The following is a 27,001-nucleotide window of genomic DNA, read 5'->3' on the forward strand; positions in this document are numbered from 1 at the left end:
ACCAGCAGTGGTGGGAGCGCCCGAAGGATGGGGCAGCTGGGCCAGGGCAGGTATGGCCAGGTGCCCACGGGCCGAGGTGGCCGTGCTCCCGCTCAGGAGGCCGCTCACGCCGAGGGGGCACTCGGAGTCTTGCGTGTCCGAGGTCGATATCAAACAGCTAAATGACTTTGGCACAAGCCTCCACAGACTACTCAGCAGCACCTGAAGGTAGTCAGGAGCCCCAGTGCGTTTGTTTCACCATTTTGTTGCTCCTGAAAGACTGTGATAGACAGCTTTATGTATGACATGGTTGACATGTTCAACATAAAGCCTGGTTAGACTTAATATATATTCACATAAAATGCCAAGAAACTGACTGTGAAATGTTTGCCTTGAATTAGAGATGAGGCGTGTGTATGTGTGTGTCTGGTATGTGTAATTGTATTTTCTTTCTCCTTAGTCCTACACAAAAATTTAAGTAATAATTTTCTGTCTAAAGTGCCATTTCTGAACGTGTAGAGACATAAAGAGTCAGAGGCAAGAAAAGGAGCACACACAGGTTGCATGTTGTGTTGGCAGTGGGCTTAGAAGGTGTCTTCTGAGGGGGATGATGTGACACAAAGCTCTCTCCTGGCCCCAGGATGGATTTGACAGTAGCCATCACAAGTAGAGGCCGTGTCGCAAACAGCCCATGAAGTGATGGGAGGGAAAGGGCAGGAGCTGGTTCAGGACTGGGATTACTTGTGGGAGGCTGTGTTGTTCTTTACTTCAGTGAGCACTCTGGGTTGGAGACTCAAGCCATCAGCTGGATATCTGAATCTCTCTCTGGAAGGTCCTGGAGACTGGAAAAATTCTGTGTGTTTGGTTCCGTATGGTAGGTAGCTAAAAAAAACCCCAAAAAGTAAGTAGTTACAACATAAGACCCACAACATGCTACTGTCTTGGCACATTAGGGGTGTGATAATGTAAAACCTTGTGCTGCACCAGCTGGGGGGTTGGAGCCACGGGGCCCTTGTGAGAGGGAAAGCAAACCCCGCTCTAAAAGTAGGAAAATTGTTATCGTGGGAAGCTGGTTGTGGAGATGGAGTCTGTCAAACTTCACCTGTTTTCATTACTATGTTTTGTATACCCTGTGTATGTGAAGGAAGGGTTATAATAATTAGTGATCAGTTGCAAATGTCAAGGAAAGTCTTTACCAGTGGTGTAATACTGGCAATGTATATGTATCACTGATAATACAGTGTATTTACAGTGTATTTTCAGGCTGTTTACACAGGCATATTCCTATGTTAATCATTCTTACAAAACTGGAATGGCACGACAAGGTGAATTTCTCAACAATAAAGTTCTGTAAGTGCAATGAATTTAGGGATTATCTTTTTATTTTCAAAATGGGGAAAATACAAGGCTGTTTCATGTAGAACTTACATAAATTTGGACTGTGGACATATTTAAAGTATAGTGCTGAAATACTCGAAGATGAAACACAGGTCACCTCACCTTGAATAAAAACTTATTTTCTGTCTGGTTATGAATAGACAGGGTCAACAAGATTTAAATGCTGGCAACAAAAGTATTACTCAGGAGGAGGAAGAAAATTAAAGATTGACATATTGAGTTTCGAAGACAACTAAATGGCGGGGGGAGGGTGTGGGAATATGAAATAGAGAATAGTATGGAGGTCAATCATACATCTTTTAGTCTCTTTTCATAGTATAAGAACAAAGATGGATTTGTTGAAACGGAAAGGCAAAAGGCAAACACATCTAACAAATGATGAACATAAAGAATGCTGTCTTTGCAAGGCCAAGATGGTAGGCAGACTCAGAAAATAGTAATTAATTTTATTTGTGTGTATATGTATGTCTGTGCATTTTATATATACTCACCAATTTAAGCTTTCACACTAGTTCTATTAGATTTGCCACCTTATTAGCAAAATATGTGACATAATGAAGTTGTGTCTAAAGTAAATAGCAAAAACTTTTGTAGGTAGCAAAAAATCACTTCTATAATGGAGGCTATTGCCAGACTGTCAGCTATAGCCTTTAATAGGTGTGGCTCTGATTGCTCTGAAGATAGAATGCTGTAAGACCTTCCTTTCTGAATTCGTGAAAGTTTCCAAGAGACACTCATAAATGAAGGGTTTTGTTTTCTTGTTGGTGCTATTGTTATTATTCTGTGAAAGCACAATGTGTTCTAAGGCTTTGGATCCCCTTTCATCTAATGTCACAGAGAGCAATCTGCAGCTATCTGTGCAGCTTTACAAACAGACCAGGATTTACCCTCTTTTTACAATGCTATCAGTCAGCAATCTGCTGAGCACTGGGCCTTGGGAGACTTCTGGAGGACTGTCAGTGGGCTATGCAGACATGTACTTTCACTTACATTTTCTGAGAAGTTTAAATGGATTTGATGTGTTTATCAAAACCATAGCTGTGAAACAGACATCTATACATTTATCTTAGACTGTGATTAATAACATGTTTCTCCTCTGTTTTCATGGAAATCATGGAAGTGATTCTAAAAGAGCTGATTTTGTGTGCTAATAGCAGATTCTAGAGGCAAGGTATGTAATATAAGCTGGTGCATACGGGATTGTGGTTCAGTCTGTTTTGATTACTAGATTGTGGTTGTGGCTTTCAAATATTTTGGCCTAACTGTGAGGTTTGTCTAGGGCCTCTTGCCACACCTTTTGTACAAAGTATTACTCTTATCACAAAGCTATACTAGGACCCAGCACACCTAATCCATTTCACCATCACTTGCACATCCTGGAAGCACTTACACATTTAATCATGGAAGACAGGTGAGACCCATGGATGGCTATCCTGTGTTCTAGACCACACCATTGCTTGTGATGAGAACCTGCAAACTGGAAACATGTAAGGTACCTCAACACTCGTGCTTACGGAGCACAGTTAGAACCTGCTTTTTCCAAAGCTTTTCTCTCTCTTCTGTACAACTGGTTAACAGGGTTGAGCATGTGGTTCCTGTGTCTTCAGCAGTTCATGCTTCCTACTTGTATTTTCTGCTGTTAGTACATCAGTGAGATTAAGCATCATCTAGTACAAAGGCAGAGGGCAAAGAAATAGTGTTGTAGGTTGAGCAGCTGGATAAGATGATGGATGTGTGCCTTGGAAACACTCGTTAGACAGATACTTCATTTTCCTGTGAGGCATCTTAGATGTGGCGCTTGTAATTCAGTAGCTTCCCTGAAAAATTGCTTCACTAGATATATTAGTTATGAGCAGCTTTAGAGTACTGTCCTCTTTTCAGTTTTTAACAGGGTATTAGTTACCAGATTTTAGAATGTTTAGAGTATTTTAATGCTGTAGGTAATGATTAGCAAGAATAGCAAAACAAATAGTTAACTTGGAGCAGTTATAAATGGTACAAGTCTCTCCTTTTGTTAAATATGACCTGGAGAATGAATTCAATTATTCTTTTTAGCAAAGCATGCAGAGTATATTTCAAGAGGCACAGCAGGGGAAACGATCCAAACCGTGGCAGTAAGATCACTTCTGTTTCCTTACTGTACTGGCATCAGCTCGTTCTGTTGCTTTACTGCCTCAGTAGTTTCAGTAGTTTCCATGTTGCATTCCAGTGTACTCAACCCTGCAGGCATTCAGGAAGAGTGTCCAGAGAGAAGAAGGGGAGCCCTGCTAAACCATCTTCATCAAACTTCTTTAGTTGAAATGGAAGAAAGTTGTTCCTAACTCTTTAAAACAGGCTGCTGTATCCAGTTCTCAAAAACCTTGTAATAGGAAGGCATAATCAGGATTATTGCACCTAACCCTTACCAGATACAGAATTTATTTTCCAATATAGCAATTAGTAGAGAACTTTAGGATAAATTTTCTCTGTAGAGCATAAAAATTTGTGACCAGATTGTATCTGATAGTCTTGAAATACTGGATTGTTTTGGTCCCAAAGGGGCAAAATGAATAACCAATGTATAGGAGTAACGGAAAAGTCATTTCCTATTATATTGTAGCCAGGAGAAGAAGCTAAAAGTATAATATATCCATTCCACCATGATGAATGAGAATAACTCGGAGGCCATTATTTGTTAAGAGGCTACTAGACAGGTGGATTATATGAGGGAAGGTGAAGGTAAAAGGATGGGGATTCCTTTCTTGTGGAAAGGAAGCTTTTCGATAAGGAAAAACAATGTTGTATGGTGGCCTAGGTGTAAATGACCATATGGTGTTACTTCACAGTTGAATTGGTGATTATCTGCACAAGCAATGAATGGAGTAATTATCTATTTCCTTGGAATGGCCCATTTCATCCTGGAGACTGTTTCACACTGTCAAAATAAAGATGTTGCCCATTGCTGCTCTTTCTGAGTCTTTGGAACGTAACTAGTATTTGGAGATAAATACTTTATAAAAATATTTTATTTACTGAGACCTCTTCTAACTTAGTGCATTGAGTCATCATACCTTCGCCCCCCCAATGCATTTATGCAGGTTAGTGCCTTGCCAAGCCCAGGTAGGATTCTGTGTTACTGCCTTCAAGTCTGATGAAAGAAAATAATTGCAGTAGGAATTGTTTATTTCTGTCTTAAGAAACTATACTTTACTGGGAGGTGTGACAGTGCAGAGTGAGAATTACATAAACTGCAATTTTATTGTGACTTTGTACAGAGACTAACAACAAGTTCCTGTGTCCTTTTCTTGTTGTTTTTTTTTTTTTTTCTCTTTCAAACAGCTTTGTGAATAAGAATTTTTGCTTTGTTTCCTTTCTTTAAATATTCATGTTAAATAATATTTATATTTATGGAAAGCATCCAAAAAATATGCTCCAAGTAAGATATCAGTGAGAAACAGTGGGAGTTGCAAGGGTAGAAAAGAGCACTCCCGTGTTTCCCAAAGTGATGTTGAAAGGTGTTGTTGTGTACAATGACAAGGAGAAAGAAATATCTGATTTGAGAAAATATCTGATTCACAACAATTGTAATATGGGAATTGTTGGGCAAGTCAGACTTAGCTCCTCCTCCTTGGACAAACTTCATGCTCCTGTTAATGTTCCCAAAGATACATATGCATATACATGCTTTAAATTGCATAGAGCCCAGATTATCTCTCCTGGCAGGGAGGAGAGCAGAGTTACTATCTGTACAGAATTTTTCAAAGCTGATGCTTCAAGCTATCTTCTCTGCACATCTGACATATTCCTGCTTCATTGTTGACTCTAGCACAACACTTACTGTGAGAATCAAAACAAAGTAATTATCATCAGATTTCAGTGGATCTAAGTAGAAGGGAAAAGTACATGTATGTGTAGAGGAAAGAAAAACATTTTGAACTAAGTCTATAAAGCCTTAGCATTGGGAGACACTGTTAGATCTACAATTGTACATAAAGGAGTTAAAAATAAACAGCAGAGAAACTAAGAAGAGTTTCTTAGCAGTATCAATATAAAGAGTTTACTTAAGGTAGCTCTTCTATCACTCTTTATTTGCAAATACCAAATTCTGCAAGAGAAAAGAATACAGATTCCTGTTTGTGTGTGATATTATCAGTAAAGCCTAGTGCATCCTTCTAGTGCTACAGTCACTACTAATCTCAGCTCTTAAAAGCCCAGATGAGTTTACAAGGCTGCTGCATTAAACCTACTTGCATTATGTGAAATAGCCATGGTGTGGCTGTTGCCATGTCTGCTACCTGTCAAGCAGGAGGACATGAAATCCTTGGAACATTCAGGATGCTGATATTTAGCAGTGCTGTTGCATAAGCCTCAGATGTGCATATGTTCTGTGTAGCTCCAGCTGATGCTGAAGAAAATGGAAACCAGTCTCATAGCTAAATTTAAATCAAATTATAAATAATTTTATTCAATTCAATTTCCATTTAAAAATAATTTGGTTCAGTGACAGGCATGTGACTGCAAGCCCTGAAGACTGAAATGCTCTTTATCTAGACACACAACTGCCTTGACCCTTATCTAGAGGGACTCTTTAATCTGCTAATTTAGTTTTTATGCCCATTCAGTTCTTGACCTCTCTGACTCAACTTCCAGTTAGTAACACTCGTGATGGTTGTTGCTGTGATGGAGACACCTGCCAATTAACAATGGGACTGAGCTGAACAACCTTTCTCTTCTTGTCTAGGCCTCTAAACAGGCAGATGGTAGCAACATTTGGTCACCACTGATTGGGCTTGCATTTGAACTCTTGACCTAAAGGTGAAGGCCACTGTATCCCATTAGGAATATCAGCCATCAAATTTAGTGTTAGGTTTTTTTGATACCTAACCTGGGATGTGTGGGAAGTCAAACATCTCACAGATTCGTGAAGGAAAAGACATTTCTTCTTTATCTGTTCTTTCTTTTATTGTTCTATGTTATAGTTAACTCTGCCAGCTCTTCACGTTAGCAGCCTCTTCTTCAAAGATTCTCATGTTAATAAAAATTAACAAAACCACACTCCAAGATCCTATCTCATGGACAGTTCTTAGTTTTTTTCTGTTGTAAAATGCAATCTTTCCCCTTCTCTCTCTTTCTCTGGTGTGTGCCCTTCATACTTGTTGTTGTCATTTTTTTCTTAAAGAAGTAGCAAACAGTTTTCCTGAGAGACCTTTTTTTGATTAAACAGTGATCCCGTGATTCTCTTGTTATTTACTGTGACTTGCACACCTACAGTACATGACTTTTTCTTTGGTGGTGTTACACCTATTGATCTCTTCAAATTTTGTGTGTGTGTGTATAATTATCCATATTCAGTACTGTGCCACTACTTTCATTAATCTGTGGCCTCTAATACATAATTTTCTCTGTCCCTTTTCTCTTTATTTGTAAAAGTCTGTATTTTTTGAAGGCAAAAAGTTAATGTTTTTACACCTCTTTTTTGAAAATGTCAGTCAAACAGATTGGGGAGAAGTGGAAAGTAGTGGTTCTTCTGATTGATGACTTCCAAAGCAGGACTGTATTTCTATTTAGGTGTAGCAAAGATGGATATGCAAGTTATTTATCCCTACAAAGAACTACCATCATGAGCTGACAAAAAGAGGTCTGTAATAAGTTAGAAATTACCCTGAGGCTTATACTGCAAGCACTGCTGCCAGGAGCACTGCAAGATTCCCAGTTGCTTTGAGTTGCTGATGGATCAGCAGTTCTAGAGTATGAAACAACAGGATGCAGCATTTCTCAGACTGCCTGTTTGATCATGTATACTTCATTTTATCTGCTTCAGTGGTGTCTGGATCTCTTCATTTAGGTATCATTTCCAGTTTAGTAATTTTAATATTCTAAAGGTGAACAACAGAATAAAGCAGGTTGTAAGATGAGAGGCAAGCATTTCAAAGCATATAATAAGAGGGCAGATAGTGTTAGACGAGTTAGTGTTTGATGTGTGTTTATTAAACTCCTGCTCGTGTTAACTAAGGCTGTGTCTGAGGTGAGCAGAGCCTTCAGCGGCGGGGCCAGGCTGGGCCTTTGAGCATTTCCCAGCCAGCCCCTCCGTGCCAGCTCTGCCCCATGGTGCTGCACAAACCCACACAGTCTGCTCCTGCGTTCCCATGCTGGACGTGCCATGATGGGAGGTATGTTGCAGTAATTATGCTCCCGACTGATCAGACCAGCTGGGAAGATGAAGTGCTTCCTGACAAATGTCTCACTAGGGGACAGTCCTGGTTTTTAGCATTAAGAACTTCTCCTACCAATTTCATTTTCTGTTCTGGTACTGGGGCAAGCTACTTGAGGGGCTTTGGATGCTCCACCATGAGTATGGAGACTTGTAAACCTTTGAAAGAAAATTGTCTCACGAGCAAGGAGGTCTTGGGAGATGCTTTCATAGGAAGAAGAGAATTGAACCTTAAAAAATTGTAAGTATAGAGATATCTTGAGATGCAGGACTCAGGTATGTTATTTTGGGGTCCATTAAAAAAAACCCACATGAGATCTGAAATTACTAGCTGTGTTTGTGATAGAGAATCCTATAGCAGAAGTGGTAAGAAATTTTTGATGACTTTTCACACTGAACATGCTGTCTGAACTGTTACATTTGCACTGAGCAAGGACTCAGCATTCTTACTTCTTTGATAATTATTGCAGTTGAATGATAACAAGAGTAAACAAAATGTGGTCTTAGTGGGCAAAAATTCTATTTCAGGAGGAATTTATTGCAAGAATGAGACCAAGCTGCTGAATTCTGTGGGGAACAGACCCAGGTTTGTAGCTTATCTTACACCATGACTAAGGAAAAACAGAAGGTTTAGAATGCCATTAGTGGATATATTACTTTTTTCAGAAACAAATTTTGAGCTTTCAGACTCACTAGGAACTGCTGAACTGTGGAGTGTTTTTTGTTTAATAACACAGCTTGTGCAGGTGTGCATGCAGTAATGAGGTGAAACAGTATCATCCTGCTTGCCGAGGGAGCAGCCCTTGCGTGCTGCCGGCTCCCTCGGTGGGAGCCATCGGAGGAGCAGAGGTGTGCAAGGACAGCCAGCAGCAAATGAGGAATGCAAGCCTTGTGTTAGCAAAGGTGAGACAAGGTGGCAGCCTGGGCTGGTCTGGGGATTCATTACATGCCTGCATGTCCTGAGAAGGGTGATAAGGAAGATATGTGCAAGAGATTTGCAGTTCTGTTTACTTTCAAAGTTGTAAATCAGTAGCACTCTCTTCTTTTAAGGCTGTACCAGGACGAACAAGAATGTGCTAATGGTCTTGCTAAAGAGTCATGGTTTTGGGCTCTATTTAAAAATTTGTTCTAGAATAAATTGGCGGATAAAGGCAAAGAGCCTATGTAATCTCAGAGATTTGTAATTTTTATTATTTTTTAATAATTAAAGGTGGTAATACATCATGCTGGACTCTAGGCTTATTTTCTTTCAGGATATTTGTCTTAGGGAGCTTTTGTAATTTAGCTTCATTGCATGGCTGAGAGAGATGTATTTAATTTAAAGAAAACACTTGTATAGCAATATACTTCATCTAGATACTTTAATGTTACCTGTGTGATTGGGCTAATTGAGTAGATGATAATTTTTATGGATCTATTCCCATAACACCCTGGGAAAGTGTATTATTCCCCTGCTGTTAAACAACTGCGTAGATGAACCTATGACTTTCCAGACTTCCATGGGAGGAGTGACTGGGAAGTTGAATGCACCTTCCCAGATTCCTTGTCTAGGACTCCAAATAATGGAAAATAGTCTCCCTTTTTATTATGTATGAATTATATGTGCAGCTGCACGTTAGTGTAGAAAATGAGACTTATATAAATTACTGATTACTTTATATAAATTATCCATAGTTCTAGGGATAATTAAACCTGAGACAGAGACACAGCTTTATGGTATTGTGCTCAGTTCATTTCTCACCAAAAATCATTATATTAAAAATAAATATTTACATTTGTGTTGGGAAACATAGATCTGTAGGAACAGAGTTATTCTGAGACTAGTGCAAACCGGAATTGCATTTCTCTGCAGATTTTGGGCAGAAACCAGCAGTAAATTACCTGGCTATACATACATGCAAAGGGTCAGTAATGAAGAGTCATAAAAGCCTGTAGCCAATATCTTCACCTGTGATTTATACTACTGGATGCATCAGCGTTTAGGTTTTCAAGCTGAAACATCTTTAAAACACTGATTTGAGAAAGCAGAGAGCATGCCTGTTGATGATGAGTCATGTTAAGCATCAAATTTGGATGCTTGAACTTGTCCAATATTTCTGATTTTTTGTCCTGGTCTTAGCAACCAAGTGTACTTGGTTTTAGAGAAGATACTTTACCCCACTTAAATTTCTGCAACTGTTTTAAGGAGGAAAGGTCCTAGCAGAATTGCTACTAGAATAACAATGAGCAGTTTTATAGGCTTCTTTAAGTGCAGACAATGTTTTCTGGTTAATATTTTGAATATTTGATGCAAAAAATGTAAATTACTAAAATACTCTGCATCAGGTCTTCCATTTAGCATTATCCTTTCGCACTGCGGAGTAAACTAATGAATTACAGCATGATTACATAGCACATAATTAACTTTGTAATTAATATGCAACTGCCACTTAAACTAAAGTACTGCTTATAAAGATGTACGGCAACAGTAAATCACAGGTCAGAAGTAGCACTTTGGAATTTTCAAAAGAATGAGAGTAAATGCAGAATCACTTACAGCAGCAAAGTAAGTTAATTAAAAAGCAGATTAATTGTGAATGTCCTGTTTAATTTTAAATATCTTTGCTATTTCTTTTCCCTGAAGAAAGAACAAATTTAAAGCCAACTTGTTCATTGTTTTCTTAGATGACATATTTAAAAATGAGCATTAAACTGCCCTGGTTGAGATTAGAATTTGGTTAGTATTCCTTTCTCATCTTGCTGCATAAAAGGGTAGCATGAAACCAACAACCTTTTACTTGAATGAATTCCAGCTTTCTGCCATGGTCTTCTTTTTTGGCTTGCTTTTCTGTATCAAGGCAGGAAAACAAAGTCAAACCAAGTCCATCCTTTGTTTTGCTGATTTTTTTTTTTTTTAAGGAGATTGAAGGTTTGCACTGTGCTATCGTAACCAGTGAAGAATGACAAAAGATCTGAGTTCATTTACTTCAGACAAACTATTTTTTTGCAGCAACTGTCTCCAGTTGCTGGTACCCCCAGCAGTGATGCTAATGCTGGATGCCCTCGTGCAGACAGATCACATGCTTCACAGGCATGCAGAATGACACAGCAGTAAAATTGCATGTATTGCTGCAGGTTTCCAAAGTATGGCATGTCATTTCCCATAGCCTTTTCCTTTCCATCCATCTCCTTGTGAAATGCTGTTGATAATGGCAGAGAACTGAAATCCCTGACGCAGGTGTGACCACACTGCCTTGATTCAGACTGTGCTTGGTCAATGGAAAGCACTATTGAAAATGGTACCAAACAGAGTATGACAAAGTTTCAGGGTTTTTTTCAAGTAGAAATGGCACATTTTGGAGAGCTCTGTACCAGAGGCCATGGGAAACGAAATGTTACAGCTCCTTAACACCTTTCTGACCTTCTGAAGGTGATGCAAGACGGGAGTTAGACCCTGCAGGTGTATGGGATGCTGTTCATGTTTTTCAGTACTTCAGTATGGGCTCCTTGATCTATAGGCTGTACTTGATCTCTTGTTGGATATATCCTGCTTAGTGTCTGGTTAAAAGAAATTAACAGGATAGATGTCACAATCAGTAGAAAATGGCTACTCTAAGCATATAATGCATCTTTTAAAAGAATTCGTGTTTTTTTGTTAATGTCTCTTTTGTGAACCAAACTAATTTTTCATGTTGAGCAATACATGACAAACAGCTCTAACTTTAGAGCTTCAGTGTTTCTGAAACCCTCTCATTTCTGTATTCAGTATTCATGGTTCTCACTATATTGTTGGCTGCTTCATCCACGTGATGCTATTTTTTTCTTTTTAAATGGCTATCTGAAACTTCTGACCTGGAACAAAGAGTGATAGATGCTTCGCAGTTGTTCTTCATTCTAGATAAATAATCATTCAGGCATAATTACATGCATCTCTCACTACTCATGAATATCTACTGCCTGCTTGAATAGCTGGGAGGGAATATACATTGCCCTTACAAATCCTTCAGAATAGGCTTCTGCTTGTATTGTATTTAGGAGAAAAAAAAAAACAGGAAACAAGCAACACCACACTCACAAAAAAAAAAAAAGGAAAAAAAAAAAAACCTAAAAACCAACCAGAAAACCACTCAAACAAAAAATCAGAAACCAGGAATTCTTCATCTTCTGTCTGCTGGCTTTGTTTTCTTCATTGATTGCCATGCTCAACAGGCTGATTACTATGAAAATTGACATGTAAGGATAATCCTGAAATGTAAGATATTAATCCTGACTTACTCTTCAAAAATAAAAAAAAAAAAAAATTAGTGGAAGTAGGATGTGTACCATAAGTAGAATCTAACATAATGGAACTTGGAAGGAGGTTTGTCATTTGAGTTTCATGTGTCACTTAGTGGGTCATAATGTGATAAACAGGTCAGTTTTATAATCATTGGATTTTTGCCTTAGTAGCCCAAAAGGGAAATGAAGCTTTAGGGAGGTGTCTTTTTTCTGAAAATGATGTGTGGTGCATTCTTGGAGGTTCAGTTCTTGGCATTATGAGCAAATGCTTCTGAACTAATCTCAAATGTCACATTTCATGCATAAACCCTGGGGGATTAACAATATCAGGATTCCCTGAGAGTATTCTTGGAGCTTTAACTTAATACACACTCCCAGGGAAGTGTCCCACCTACTAACTTGATGAATGCTTCCAGGCTTCCCGAAGGCCGCCTCTCTAACACCGATCCATAGAAGGCCAGTGGAGAGGGGACACAAGCAAGATACTGCAAAGCAGGGGGGCTTTGAGGCAGCCAGTAAAAATCATGTGGTATAGAAAAGTCGCAGAGATCTCATCAGAAGAGATACCATGATTTGATTTTACATTAAGATGGAGAGTCATCAACATCTGGTAGAGGAAAAATCACAGCTCCATAATTATAATTGAGTTAGTCGTAATAGTTGGGAGAAATGCAGACAGTTTAAAATATGAAAAAGTTAATCTCCTGTCTAGCAAATGCCCACTTTTCTATTTTAAATATTTCAGTGACTGTTCAGAAAAGCTTTTATTTCAAAGTAGTAATAAGTAAAAAACTCACTGTTGTCTGGAAATAGGGGTGCTTGTGATGGATGCTTTGATAAACTCTCTAACTGTAGAGGAATTGACAGCTATGTTTTTAGCATATTAGCCAGCTTTTTTTTCCTTGTAACATATATTTGATATGTAAGGTTTAGATAAAAAAAAAAAACCTAAACTCAGAGAAATTCTTCCTTAAGCCTCTGTTAGAGTGAGTTCCTGTCTAAACAGAAGATAAGAGAGGGAGTTTAGCTGCAGTTCTCCTCCATCTACGTGGATGTTTTTGCGATGAGGTTATAATATATGTTAACATTATGCTGACATGGACAGCTCTAGCCAATAGGTTAAAATTGTTAGGTAGTTTGTCTTTTTGACAGATCTCGTCTCCATGTCTAGCAATTTATATGACCTTCCAACTCTGATATTTTCCTTGCCAGTGTGTGTCCTAACTGGCTCCCTTCTACCTATTGGCCCTGCCTTGTTCTCAGAGACTGACAAGGCAGCCCGTGCTTCACTGAACCTGTGAGGAGGCTGCTGGGTCACCCTCAGGGTTAAATGCTGCTTTATTCTGTTGAGTGCTAAATTGCTTGTTCGATTCTTGGACATGTTTTCTTAAATGAATCTTTTTAACTAATTTAGAAATTCAATTTCTTGCAGGTAGAGCCATGGCAATATGATGTATCAAACAAAATGTGTCACATTTCCGTGTTTTCCCTTCACAATTTAGTACATGGGATGATTCATAAAAACCGAGGCTGAAGCTAGGCATGTTCTGCATCACAGATGAATTAAGCTGCAGAACAAAATCCCTGTTTCTGGGACAAACTTGCTGAGTATCACTTGTGTGAGCTTTTCTCCCAGGTTCCATAACACTCAGGATTTGTTGTTTGATCTTGCAAGAAAGTGTTTACCTGAGTTAGTAATATGAATTCTTTCTTGCCCAACATTTCATCCCATTCCATGTGCACATGTATGCTTATGTCTGTATTTGCATGTGTTAGCTTAATCAAAGCCTTATAAATAGCAGATCTGTTGGCTTTCAAAAGGAACGAGGCTTATTAAAAAATTCTATGCTGGTGAGGTGCTTTTCACAGGCCAGTCAGAAAGCTCTTGAGAACTTGCTACTAAGATCCATCAGAGGTTTTCTTCCCATAGCTGCATAATAGCACTGCAGTTGCTATGCAGTTCATTAGTGAGTCTTGACTCTATGACAGGTGTGATGTATTAAAAGCACTTGTATTACATAGCGATGTTTAAAAAAACTTGAATTGCAGGTAATATAAACCAGTCTTTTCTAGAGATTTGAACAAGTCCTGAAGGAAAAGTTAAGGCAAGGGAGGGAGCAGAGATGGCAACTCTGATAGCCTGAAGAGGTGGTAGCAACAGACTAACTTAGGTCCTTAGCAGTCAGTACTTGAGACTTGAATAAATTAGAGTCATCCCGGGGAATAGGTATCTAAGTTGGCTTTAAACCATTTCAGAGAATGAATCTGTATTCCTAACATCAGCTGGAAGTAGAATAGGACAATCTATTAACATCTATTAACTGAGCTTCTCGTGACAGACAGGGAAGAGCTTAGTTGTTAGGACACGGTCTGGGGTTCAAAATTGCCTGTGTTGACACCTTGCACAAATCACCTAGAGAGCATGCAACCGAGCTCCTGCAATGTACCTCTGCTGCAGAAGAGACCAGAGTAACAAAACTCTAGTAGAGAGCAAGTTTGGCTCCCTAAAATAAGGTCAACCTTTGAGCAAAATACCTTTCCACTTACCATTTTTGAAAAGTGCATGATTTCGTTACTCAGCAGTAGAAGTTACAGTGTTGCTATATAATGCCATACACATACCTCTACATTTTTTTCAGGATTATTGAAGGCAATAAAAGAAGAAATTTATGTGGAAACTGGGTCCCTTCTCATGGAAAGTAAAATGTGAGAAGCTTGAAAATAAGCAATTTGTCCAATGGATTTATAACACTTGCAGGTGGTAGCATGTTATTCTGTGGAACCAAGATCCACTGACCTTTGACTGTTATCATGGGATATTTTCAGAGACTGAATTGATCTTACAGTCAAATACTGATCTTACAGTACCCTTATGGGTTTCCATTTATTTGTTTCTTTCTTTCTTTTTTTGTTAATGAGTATATGATTGAATTAATGTAGGTGCTTAATAAATGCTGATATTTTATTGAAAATCTTAGATCATTGTAATGCTTTAATGATTGCAAAGGAAAGTGATTAATGTTGCTTAACTTACTTAACTCTGCAGACTTTGTGACAGAGTTTTTTGGTTTTGGGGTTTTTTGTTTGTTGTTAATACAGATTACTTTCAATACATGTGTTTTTATGTCTTTCTGGGCAGACATAGGTCTCCAGTTCTTCAGGTTAGGGTTCTGTTTACACATAGTATAACTTCCTTCTTCTTTGGCCTACAGCTTCCTTTCTGAACAAAATCTTACGCAGGCAAGAAAGGGCTCAAGCTCTAATTGTGTCCTGCCATGCAGATGGCCATAAGGCCTAGTATTATAATAATACCTCTGTATTTGAGCTGGTAAGAGAAAGTTGTCAAATAATTCTTATTTTTCTAAAAATAAGTAGTTGTTGAAAAGGACTGGGAACTCATACTTTGTCCTGTGGTGTTTCATAAAAATATTTTGTCATGTATTCTATTATAGCAATCTTGTTTGCCTGGACCTCTCCAATATTTGTGCCAACCTGTAAAAAGGTTGGTTAATTTTGTTCTGTTAGACTTCTCTTTTAAAATTATTATTTCCTGCATCTGACTTAAGGACTTGTTGCTGCTTTGCTGTCTGCCAATAGCCCAGAAGTCTGCTGTTGAAGGAAGACAGTCTTTATTCCAGTGTTTTCTTGCTTCTTATGCTTTGTACAGTCGAAACAGAGAAATTAGAAGCTGAGCAGTGTATAGAAAAAAGAAAGAGCTCTGCATTGTTTAGTCATTTACTGTCTGCCATTTTAAATACCACCATCACCTTAGGAGGAAAAACTGCAAGTGCCTAGGTCTTAACGAGCTGGTAGACAGAATAGAGAGGTATGAGAGTAGAAATTTCCTTATTCAGAACTGGTGAGTGTCCAAATGTGTTACAAGGGACAGTGGAACCAGGCTCAGTATCTGACCTATGGAGAAGGTAGGAAAGTATGGGTCAAAGAAGTCCTTAATCTGAAGTAGTTCAAGTTTGTGACATGGCTTTTTGATTGGAAAGGAAGAACTGCTGTTTACTTAATAACTCCTTCTTCATGAACTGGAGTATGTCAAGTGAAACAAAATCAGAAAAAAATAACTCTCACATCTGATCCTTTTTGAATTGCTTCCCTTGTCTCAAATGGGACAGGAGCAAATGGACTGCTCCTGTTTCCAAATGACTTGTTTCATGCCAACCTGTCCTTTCTTTTTATATCCCTGTCTGGATCAGTCGTGCAATAAGCAGGAACCTTTTTTAATCCTGTAATATGCCATATTGGGCAGCTAGGCTTTCTAAGCAATGAAATCTCTCAAAATATATCCCTCCAAATTTCAGATCTAATGCACCTCAGTTACTCTGGAAAAAAAAAAAGATGGTGCCAAAATATAACCACTTAAGGATCACAAAAATCAAGAGCAAAAGACAAGGAGACGTAGGATAGAGTTTTATTCTCTGCAAGGTTTGATACTGTCACAATAATGTGTCTCTCCTTGAGTGCATCAGAACCTTTTCAAAGGGGGTACTTGTTTCCTTTTCAGGAGAGCCAAGTGTTGTTTCCAAGAGTCCTTACACTGACTCCTGCCTGCTGAAGGCTTTGCAGTGTGGCTGCTCTGCCAGCTTTGTATGCGTGTCACCAGCACATCATGTTTGATCACAATGAAAGTCACTCCAGAGTACGTCTAATCAGGCAGGGCTTCAAAAAATCTTGAAGGCTCTAAAGCTGACCTCTGGAGTCTGTAGTGTTGCTGTTGGGAGCAAAGAAGAAAAGTGTGTAGCTTTTTGAGGTCTGTTCCACTGTGTTATAATAACCATTTAAACAAAAAAAAAAAAAAAAGGAAGGATGTGAGGAGAAGAAAATACCGTCTGGACTTCAACTGCTTTTATCCAGCTGTCACCTGGATGTACAGCCGAAGTTTATCAAGTTAATTCTGTATTTGGATGTCTGGCTGAATGCTCAAAGTTTTGTTTTGAAATTGCAGGAAGGGTAACATTAGATATTTTATCCTTAACTTCGAGTAATACTTCCATTAATGATTTTACACTCTCACTTCATTGTTCACATTAAACTAGCATTTGGTAGCTCTAGTCTGAATTGTGATTTGTGTTAAGCACTGTGTGTGTTAGGTGGAGATGGTGTGTACCCAGAGCAGCACTGGATGTAATTGGAAAGCCAGAGAAGCTGAAGAAGTGAAGCCTTTGGTGGTGGAGAAGAGCTCAGGTCTCTGTTCACAGGGCTGGCTTTGTCCTGCAGTTATGGGAAAGAGCTTCAGGGCATATACTTTGTAGTAATGATGGTGGTATGAAAAATGCAAGGCAGTCTAAGTGTCTTAATTTATGGACCACACTATAAATAATTCATTAGCAATAGTGTTCCTGTTTACATTGTCTGTAATAAAAATAGGAAGTCTGCCTGCTTCAGTTTGTGAGACAGTTGTGGTTCATAAGTTGTCAGGCTCACTCCTGGTCTGTTCCAGTCGAAACAGGAGTGGGGATGATGGGAACCGTGCTCTCCTCTTCTTAACAGGAGATACCACATTGGTTCCTAGTCTTTGCAGTCGAGGTAGCCTTTGTTCTGGCCAAATTTAGCATTTGTATAGTTGCTGCTTTCAAATACTTGAGAGGGTTTTTAAAATACCTGCTGGAGATCTGTGTTGTGCTCTGCCAAATGCCATTTCAGCTTTGTTTGTGCTATCACTTGAGGGTGAGAGACCTAGTGGAGGTACAACTAACAGAGATCTGTGCTCTCAGAAGAAATTCTACTGAAATCTGCTCCTCATTATCCCAAGAGGTTTGATAGTGAACTGAGCACGTGACAGATCTTTAACCATGGAATTAATAAACCTTTGAAAACTAAAGTGTCTGTTAAGATTCTTGGTAAAAAGAAACTTATTTCATGGTAAGTGTAAAGTTCTCTTTATTTGCCTCGAAAGGAGGTGTGGGACGCTCGTAATTATTAGAGGCCAGTTTGTAGATAAAAAGTTTCTCTCCATTGATAAGGTGGTGAGAAAACCAAATGGGGCAGAGGATCATGGATGTTTCAGCTAAAATCTTTCTTGAAGGCAGCAGGCTTTGTTGTGTAAAGCTCCTGCAGTATTTTGTAATCTAGGTGTCAGAAGAATTTTTACCTTACTGGAATTATGGGCACTTGGAAAGCATGAATAGCAAAGACTACACTACAGATAGGCAAGTAGCAGGGATGTGTGCAGATTTGGCTTTATTGGAATTGAAGGTGTTGCAGTTGGAACTAGTTTTAAAATATGTTGTTTTCAAAATCAATTCTAGGGTGTCCAAAGTATTTCTGGGCTTTGTGATAAAGTTTCAGTAGCAATGCATCTGTCCCTTTGGGTGTGTTTCAGGTCCTTGAATACTGGCTGTTGAGACTAACATAAACAGCAATCACGTTTCAAGTCTTCCAATATATTGTGCTCACACAATGTTTGATTATGTATGTACAAAAGAGTTTTCCATGATGGATACACAATGATTTGATTTGCTTGTCCAATCCTGGCTCATTTTACCCAGACTTTCAGTACAGCTTCTTAAAATTTAGGATTTGGTGGCAACTTGAAACACTGAATGTTTATCCAGTTGTATTGACAATTCAGTAAAACCAAATCCTTTGATTTTTAATGTATATTCTGCAGGTCCAGAAGTGTTAATATAGATGGCTATCCAGTCAGCTGCCTTAAAATGAAGATGATAAAATAGATTATAGACATTACCAAAACTGTAGTTTTTTTGTCTAGATGCCCAATATTTCTAGTTTAAGTTACTTAAAAGAAAGTAACCCCCTAGCAGTAAATTGTCATAACTCAAAGCTAGTGGAGAGTTTGTGAGAAGCCCCATTTGGATAGCACCTAAAAGCAGTGCAGGCAATGTAATTTGGCTGCCACCAACTGCTCTGTTTCTCCAGTTACAAAAGTTCACAGCCATCCAACATCTACTTTACTTTTTCAGGTATATTTCGTTTTTACAGGTTTTGCTGGTCCTCCTGAAATTTATATTACTTCTATTCGGGGAGCTTGGTAAATATTTAAATTTTATCAGAACAGGCCAGAATAATGGCTGATGTCAAATTTGTTGGAGCTTGTGTCTCAAAGCAGCTATTCAGTTGCTCTGTTCTCCACAGACTTTGCTGATTGAGCTAATGTTTTTTCTCCATTACTTCCCTCTCCCTGAGTGGTGGTCTTCTGCAAAGTAGTGATGCTTTTCCTGGTGGCTTATGAGAAATCATTGGTTTTAGGAGGACTTCCTTATCTCATAAAGGGAAAGAAAAGACTAAGAGATACTAATTTATAGACAATAAAGAGAAATTACCATCTACTTAGACTATTTGCCTTCTTTATGATGCTAAACTTAGTGGGGGGAAAAGAGTCTAAATCTATCCTCATTCGTTTACTTGGTGCAATATAGTTTGGGGATGGGGAATTATTCTTTGTGTTGCCACTCAGTAATGAGGAATAGAAGTTGTGATGGTGCAGTATCATGAGAAGAAATCAGCAATTTCCTTCAAATGCTACAGTTCAACTTCCAAAACATGCCTGGTTTCATCAGATAAGTAAGAGGGCCTTCAGTGTCAGAATGCAAATACTTCTTATTTCTAATTCATAGTGAGCTTGAGATAGTTCTTGCTGGGAGCATTTCTTTGGGTTGACCCAAGAGATTTTGACCTCTCTTTGTTATATAGCAGGCTATCTGCTACAAGAGAGTTGTTATCAGAGCATAGCAAACACAGAGTAACATCTTCAATTTTTGACAGGTAATTGTTAAAAATATTTGCTGCTAGTGCCATCTCTCCTCTGTCCTTTTCTCCTCCTTCTGAGACCGTCTTTGACAGTTTGGTTAGGTCATTACTGTTTCCTCTAGACCTTTAGAAAATGCTTATGTTAGGTTCTCTTCTGTAGCTCATCTTTCAGGTTTTAAGCAAATAACTTAAGTGCTCATGTCCAAACCAACTGGTTTTCTTTAGTAGCTGCTAAATGTCTAGCAAAAGCAGGAAAAAGTTTCCAGTTCATAGATGTTCTTTGTTGGAGCTCTATAGACTCGGCCCCAGAAGGTGTGTAAAGCCAGGTGATGTTAGCTATACTACATGCCTGTTTGCAGGATTTGGTAGGCAGACACAAAGAATTCTCAGCAAATACTTTGCATCTCAGCACAGAACCTCTGAAAGAACCAAGCTTTCATTAGGTAAATAAGCAAGCATTGCATGCCAGAATGCAAACCTTTTTCTGTTCTTATGCTCGCTCACTTGACTTCCCACTGAGCCCAGAAGGTGGGAAGAGGTGCTTGATTCTGCTTCAGTTTAGAGACTGGCAATTTATCAGGGAGAGATTTTTTACATCATTGTTGTGTGAGTGATCAGGGACACTGGTTATGAAATTATTTGAGCACAACCCAGCAAGCTTTTAGGGATGGCTCATTTGCTTGTAGCTGTCCCAATGAGGATTAGTATTTCTTAACCTGCAAGCTACAGTACATAGAGTAAACCTCTGGATCAGTGGGTTCTGCTGTGAACTGTCAATGTTTGTTCTAGCAGATCTGTCTATATTGGAGTGTGCAAAGCCTCTGAGAGCACTATAGCAGGGCTCTCAGCCCTGGCTCCCCAGAAGCACACTTCTACACACTTTTGCCTTTAATTTTGTGTTATTATCTCTTGCTGTTTTAAACTGCAGTGTCCTTTTACCTCCTTGCTCTCCCTAAAGATAACAAGCTGACAGAGCTGATGACACTAGGAGCTGGATGGAATGCAGGGAAACCAACCTTATAATACAAGCTTGCAGCAGGGCAATTACCTGGGATCTGCAGATGCTGCTCTCAGTCTGAGGAAACCACTCATTTCAGCCAGCGGGCTGGAGGTGAGGGCTGCCGGTGCAAAAGGCAGTTCATGTGCTTAATGGTTAGTGCTGGCTGGTGACCAACTTGTCCAGGCTCAAGGGAGCTCTCTCCTTAGCTCTCTCTTATACAGTGTGTGAGTTTTTTTATATTTCTGTCTATACTTTTATAGGTCGTATCCCAGTGCTGTGTGTGTGCTTCCAGCTAGCCCGACCACCTTTGCTTTTGTAATCAGGGTGCAGATGTGCTTCATGATTGAACAACTTGTGCGCACCGCCGCTCCTCCTCCCAGAGGAGTCCAGCAGGCTTGCTTATGCAAGCTGTCATGCTGTCTTTTTTTCAAAAGCGTGTGTGGGTTTGCTTTTGTGTGTATTCGGCTGGCTGTTGGTGCCTGCATATAATAGGCTCTGTGTATAAAAACGTTCCCAAGCACACGGCTGCGGAAACAGCTTCCTTAAACCCGACAAAATTGCCAGCCCTTGCAGCTCAAGCCACCATAAATTACAAAAACCTGCTCCCACCTCCCTGAAGCTGTGCCTGCCGGGCGCTGTGTGCACATACACACTCGCTTTCCTTCTCTCGCAGTCAAAGATGATAGAAAGTCTTCTGGGGATTACTGCACATTTGTAGAGCAACAATGGAAAGCAGCACAGCACAAATATCTATTCTCCTCACCCAGCATAACAAACGCTGCTTTGTCTCACATCTGGCCCTTTTTAATAGCTCAAAGCCAACAGCAGTAGCTATTTAACAGCTTATGGTAAATAAAGCTTTATTAAAACAACTTCCTTTTTCAAGTGTTTAATGATGAAAACAGCCTTTCACCTGACATTTTATACTTTTTGTACCATATCTAGTAGAAGAAATAAATCAGTTGTCATGGATAGATATTAAACTTTTTCCAGCAGATGATCTTTGAAAGCATCTTTGAAAATTCTCGTACTGAAAAGTGGGCTTAGAGCCCTTTGAATGCTGTGTGAGCCATGTGCCTGAGTGCAGACGTGCCGAGCTGCATTGTGCCCGCGCTGTGCGGGCTGTCGGGGCTGCGCCTCGGGGCTGGGCTGTGCCGCGGGCGGGCACGGGCTGGGGCTGGGGCGGAGAATCGATGCAATTACACGCAATTAGTGCTGTTAACCTGGGTGTACACACGGAGCTGCGTTCTGATAGTACAACAAACAACTTCTTACAATATGTTTAATGGCAAGGGAAATGTCAAGTGGAACTAGATGTTTTTTGTCTCCGGACCGCCACGTTTTACCACCAGGACAGGGCGCCGAGACAAATGATGTTTCTTTAATCCATCACTGGAGGTGACAGGCTCCCGGGAGCTGCTGCGCTGGTTCGGACCCAGCTCCTCGGGGGTCCGTGCTTCAGGCGACGGAACGCGGCTGTTCCGCCTCGTCGCCTCCGCAGGACCACCGCCCCGAGCCCCCGTCCCTTCCCGCCAAGGCTGTCCCGGCTCCCCACGGTTCCCCCCCGAACTGTCCTGGTTGCCCCGGTTCCCCACTGGGCCGTCCCGGTCCCCCCCGGGCTGTCCCTGTCCCCCCCGGGCTGTCCCGGTCCCCCCCGCTCCCCCCCGGGCTGTCCCGGTCCCCCCCGGGCTGTCCCTGTCCCCCCCGGGCTGTCCCTGTCCCCCCCGGGCTGTCCCGCTCCCCTCGGTCCCCCCCGGGCTGTCCCGGTCCCCCCCGGGCTGTCCCTGTCCCCCCCGGGCTGTCCCGCTCCCCTCGGTCCCCCCCGGGCTGTCCCGGTCCCCCCCGGGCTGTCCCGGTCCCCCCCGGGCTGTCCCTGTCCCCCCCGGGCTGTCCCGGTCCCCCCCGGGCTGTCCCTGTCCCCCCCGGTCCCCGCGGCGGGCGGTGGCGCGGCCCGGCGGCGCCCCCTGGCGGGCCGCGGCGGCACCTGCCCTCTCCCGGCCCCGGCCCCGCTCCGCCGCAGCCGCTCCTGGCTCGCTCCCGCCTGGCTTGTTGCTTCATCAAAGTCACTTGGTAGATACAGATTGTCTGCCCTCTCGCAGGACCCTCAGCATGCCGGAGACTTGAAGGAAATTATTAGTTTTTAGTTGATTGAATAAACAGCATTAACCAACTCGTGTGCTGTGGCGGCAGGGGGCAGGGATGTTTAGAGCTGCTGTGCTGAATCCCTGCTTAAGGAACTGGTCTTCATTTTCCCTTTTCACCTACTGTTAAAATTTCTTAACCGATAAAGGTATTTCCTGTGTCTTTTAATTTATGACCTTCTTGCCTTGAGTGGTCCGAAGTGCCTCCCAGATTAGATCCTGTCTGCTGCAGCCCCGCAGGGTGGCTGGTCCCCTGTGGAAATGGAGACCTGGCTAACGCTGTGCTGCTGGCCTCGAGCACCGCTCACAGCACCCCTGCCGCCTGGGAAGGGCTGCCTTTCCTCCTCTGCCCTCAGAATGGATTTCTGGTGGAAAGATTATTTGCTAAAAACTTGGTTTCTGGAGGAATGGCGCCCTTGCTGTGGCAAGGGGTGGTGAGTGGCAGCGCTTGGGGCTGGGCAGCAGCTGATGTTTCCAGTGAGCTCTGCTCCAGCTCCATCTCTGCCAGCAGGGAGGGAAGGAAGCCTGTGGCAGAAGGGCAGGAGGCACCGTGTGAAGTCTCTCTAAACTCGGGGAGAAGGCAGGGTTTCAGTGATGGTTCAGGTCTCCCTCTCACTGTGGACGGCAGTTCTGGCCGTGAGGAGAGCTCACCCCAGAGCAGAACTGAATCCACACTAACTTTCAAAACGCTGAATGGTTTTAGACATGTTTGAAGCAGTGGTGAAATGTTTGGCTTAATTTTTTTCCCCCCTCTCAAGGAGGCTGTTCAGACTGCCTTAGGAATGGGTGGGAACCACATTTTATTAAATTATTTTCTTAATTGTGTTGCTTGGAAGTTCAGTTTCTGATATAATAATTGCAGTCTCTTAACCTGAACTGTCACCCAACACAGAGTGTAGCAGAATCTCATGAAATTCTCTTTCATAGAGCCAGTGAAGAATTTCATTTGTTTTTCAGTATGGAAGAGAGTTTTGTAGTAATGGTTTAAAAGATTCAGTATGTTTAGGGTTAAAAAAAAAAGGCTAACAGGTCGATACATCTGTTCCTTCAAAAAAAAACATTCTCCATTTTTGAGACATCATAAATATGTAGATGAGGCCTCTTTAATTACTGCCTAAGGCTATAAACTCTCAATGCTAGAGGGAGGGAAGAATGAAGAATAATTTTTTTTCTTTTTTTTGGTAAGAGAATGAGACTGGGTCTTTACCTCAGAAAAGAAAGAAGAATGGGGGTTTTTATTGTTGAATTACCAGAAGGTGCTGGGAACTCTTCTTCTTTTTTTATTTATCCTTTTGGATGGAGTTAGCATATAAAGCAGTAGTGTACAACCTTTCTGGCTAATGTGTGCACCAAACAGAGGGGATTTGTTACAAAGCACCAGGAAAAATTCCCTTCTCTATCCTCCTCTGCCAGTACCCTTAATCCTGATCAGCAACATCCCCTGCTGTCTCTTGAGCTGCTCGCAGTCCTGAATCTCAGCGTGCTGTCTAAAGCAGGGACACCGCAGGCCAGCCAGGGACCCTGCAAAGTGGTTTTCACTTGCGACCTGATAAGTGCACAGCACTTAACCGAATAGAAGTCTGTCCTTATTCAGCCCTGACGGCCTTTCTGTATCTTAAGTACTGTTATTTTCGATTAAGGTGATCTTGCTGCTATTTTTAAAATAGGATGAGATCGACAGAACCGGCATTTTTTTAAGTTTCAGGACATGGATGTGCATATGGGGAACAAGGCCAGAGTACAGCAATACCCATGTAGTAGTTATAGTTACTGGAAATTAAATTCTGCTGTTATTTTTCTTCCAGCCAAAATGGTCTGATGTCAAAATGCTTATTCTGCTGTGGTAAAATTTCTGATCTCTATGATAATTTTCACTTTCCATGTTTAATCTTTTAATTCTTGCTGAGGCCCATGAAAGAGTAATTCCCAGATAAAAATGGTTTCCCACTAATAAGCTCTGTGTTTTTTATAGTAGAAATTACTTAGAGCCAGTATGCTCACTGAAAAAAATCACTCTATTTGATGCTCTTATGATGTGTCTGAGAGAAAGATAAAGATGAGTCATGTGGCGGTGAGGCAGGGCATTTCAAATACAAAGCCTTGTGTCATTGTGTGTGATATCAGAGGCTTTTTGGCTGTTTGGTTCATGCGACAAATGTTTGCTGTGCGGGGGACTTAGTGGTCTGAGAGCCTTCTCTTGACCAGGAGAGAATAAATGAGATTGGGCTGTGAAAGTAGCAAACTGTCAGCAGTAAGGGCTGGTGGGTGATCGTCCATCCATGCCATGAGGAAGAAGAGGCAGAGGGAGGCAGGGCAAAGGCGCAGCCGCAGAGCTAATGATGTGAGAACAAGTGGAATTGAGCATGGAAGTGAAAATTCTTCTAGCCCACTAGGGGAAGGGTGAGCGTTAGAGGGTGCTTTTCTATGAGAGCTGTTGGGTTTCAAAACCAGAACTATTTTGGAGACTGAATTGGATCCGTTTATTACAGAATTTGTGTGCCCTGCCTGTGTGGGAGAGTAGGGGATTGCACTCCCAATCCTGCCTCCAAGGGCCTCATCAGGTTCCTGCTCAGTTAGGTGAGTTACTTTTGTGTATTCTGCCTTTCTGCTTTTCCAGACAGGCTTTGAGCAGCTGTGCCATGTGGGAGAAATGGCAATTTGGACAAGTACTATAGCAAGCTGTGGCTCAGGTAGCTGATAGCAACCTTTGATTTTGTTTATGGTTAACTGTAAGGCAGTGAACTGGAGTGGTATTACATGTGTACACATGAAATAGTGCAATTCAAAAATGTCATGACTTCCTTAAAAAAAAAAGGTGCCTCAGTTTGCATGTCTTCAAATTTTTCAACGACATCTGTGTGCTTATATATGTATTTGTTTTCAGTGTGCCCTTCTCCATCTGTGCTGATGTTCAATTAAAATGCAGATAATGTGTCCTAGCTTGTAAGATGGATCACTGGTGAAGTACTGTCATGTCTAGGCTAGCTTATCTCTTGATAAATACCTCTGCTGTCCACTGAGAGATTAAACTTCATGACTGCTGAGGTCTGTTTGGGGGTCCTACAGGCAGATAAGACTGTGTAACTGGCTTTTAATAAAATATATCAATTTACATTTGCTGGAGGACCACTTGCTATTGAGAAGGTGGCAGTGGCATAATCAAAAGATAATACTTGCATGTGAAACTGGCTCTTCTGTTTAGTAAGTATTATAATTGATTGACAGGAATGCTTTATTGAAGCCTCTTGTGTCTAGAGCTTGGAGGTGAGGAGCTTGAGCTGCTGTTCTAAGACCTCATTTAGTTGTCCAGCAGAAAAGATTTCTTTCCCTGAGTCTCATCGGGCAGGAGCCACAAAAGAACATTATCCGCTAGGTACAGAACGCTCCGGCGGTTTGGGTGTGCGGGACGCGTGCGGATCTGTGGTCTGGGTCTCTCTCATTGTGAGAGCTGTGTAATCAAGGCTCCCAGCACAGGGAACCCTCTTCCCCTCAAGGGGGTTGAGTATGGACGGTGCTGGAATTGTTTAACTGAAGAGATGTTGAGTTGTGTACCAGAAGTGGTGAACAGCCAGCTTCTCTAACCAGACAAGTATCTGAAAAATTTGCTCTCTCTTACGTGTGTGGAGGCAGTGGAAAACAGTTTTGTCATGAACAGTGCTCCGAAAACAAACCACTCAGTGCCACTGAAGAGGTTCATGAGGGAGAGGTTTCTGTGCAAGACTGGAACCTTGCTTGTGCTACTATAAAGTTTGGTGTAAATAGGGCATTTGGGTATATATTTCTGTGCCCACTCATTGTTCATGAACTCCAAACACTACTCTGTGCCCTAATTTTTATTTCCTAGATTTTTTTTAAAGTTGCAGGAAGGTTTAATTTGCCTTAAATTACACTGTTTGTTAAGAGATGGACCTAAAGACTGCAGGCCGTGTTTTTCCAGAAGTAACAAGTAGTTTGTTCAGCTATAGGTACCTGAATGAAGGCAATTTTTCTAGAAGGCAGCTCTTTGCTCTGAAGATTAGGCCTATTCCATATATTTATTCTAGGTTGTGCATCTGGGCATTTGTCATTCTTAAAGTCTGGGCTGTGTTGTGGATCCCAGTCCTTCCTGCCCTGTTATCTTGGCCATTTCAAAGGCTCATGAAATAGATTTGCTAGTTGGAGGAGAGTCCAAAAGCAACCTGTTGCTTTTATTTTCAATCCAGAAATTCAGGACGCACATTTTGTGCTATTTTTGGCCATGTAATACTCTGCTGTACCTGATTCATTTAATATTTATGGGAGGTATTTTCTCTTAGAGGAAGATTAGGAAGAATC

The 27,001-nt window shown here is 41.0% G+C and overlaps 1 protein-coding gene across 1 annotated transcript in view; it reads left to right on the forward strand.

The window, feature by feature from the left end:
• Positions 1-27,001, forward strand: part of ZMIZ1 (zinc finger MIZ-type containing 1) — a 287,515-nt gene that overhangs the window by 104,901 nt on the left and 155,613 nt on the right. The window lies entirely within an intron of this gene.

This window comes from Vidua chalybeata, chromosome 8, assembly GCF_026979565.1.
Source record: "Vidua chalybeata isolate OUT-0048 chromosome 8, bVidCha1 merged haplotype, whole genome shotgun sequence".
In the NCBI taxonomy this organism is placed as follows: Eukaryota; Metazoa; Chordata; class Aves; order Passeriformes; family Viduidae; genus Vidua; species Vidua chalybeata.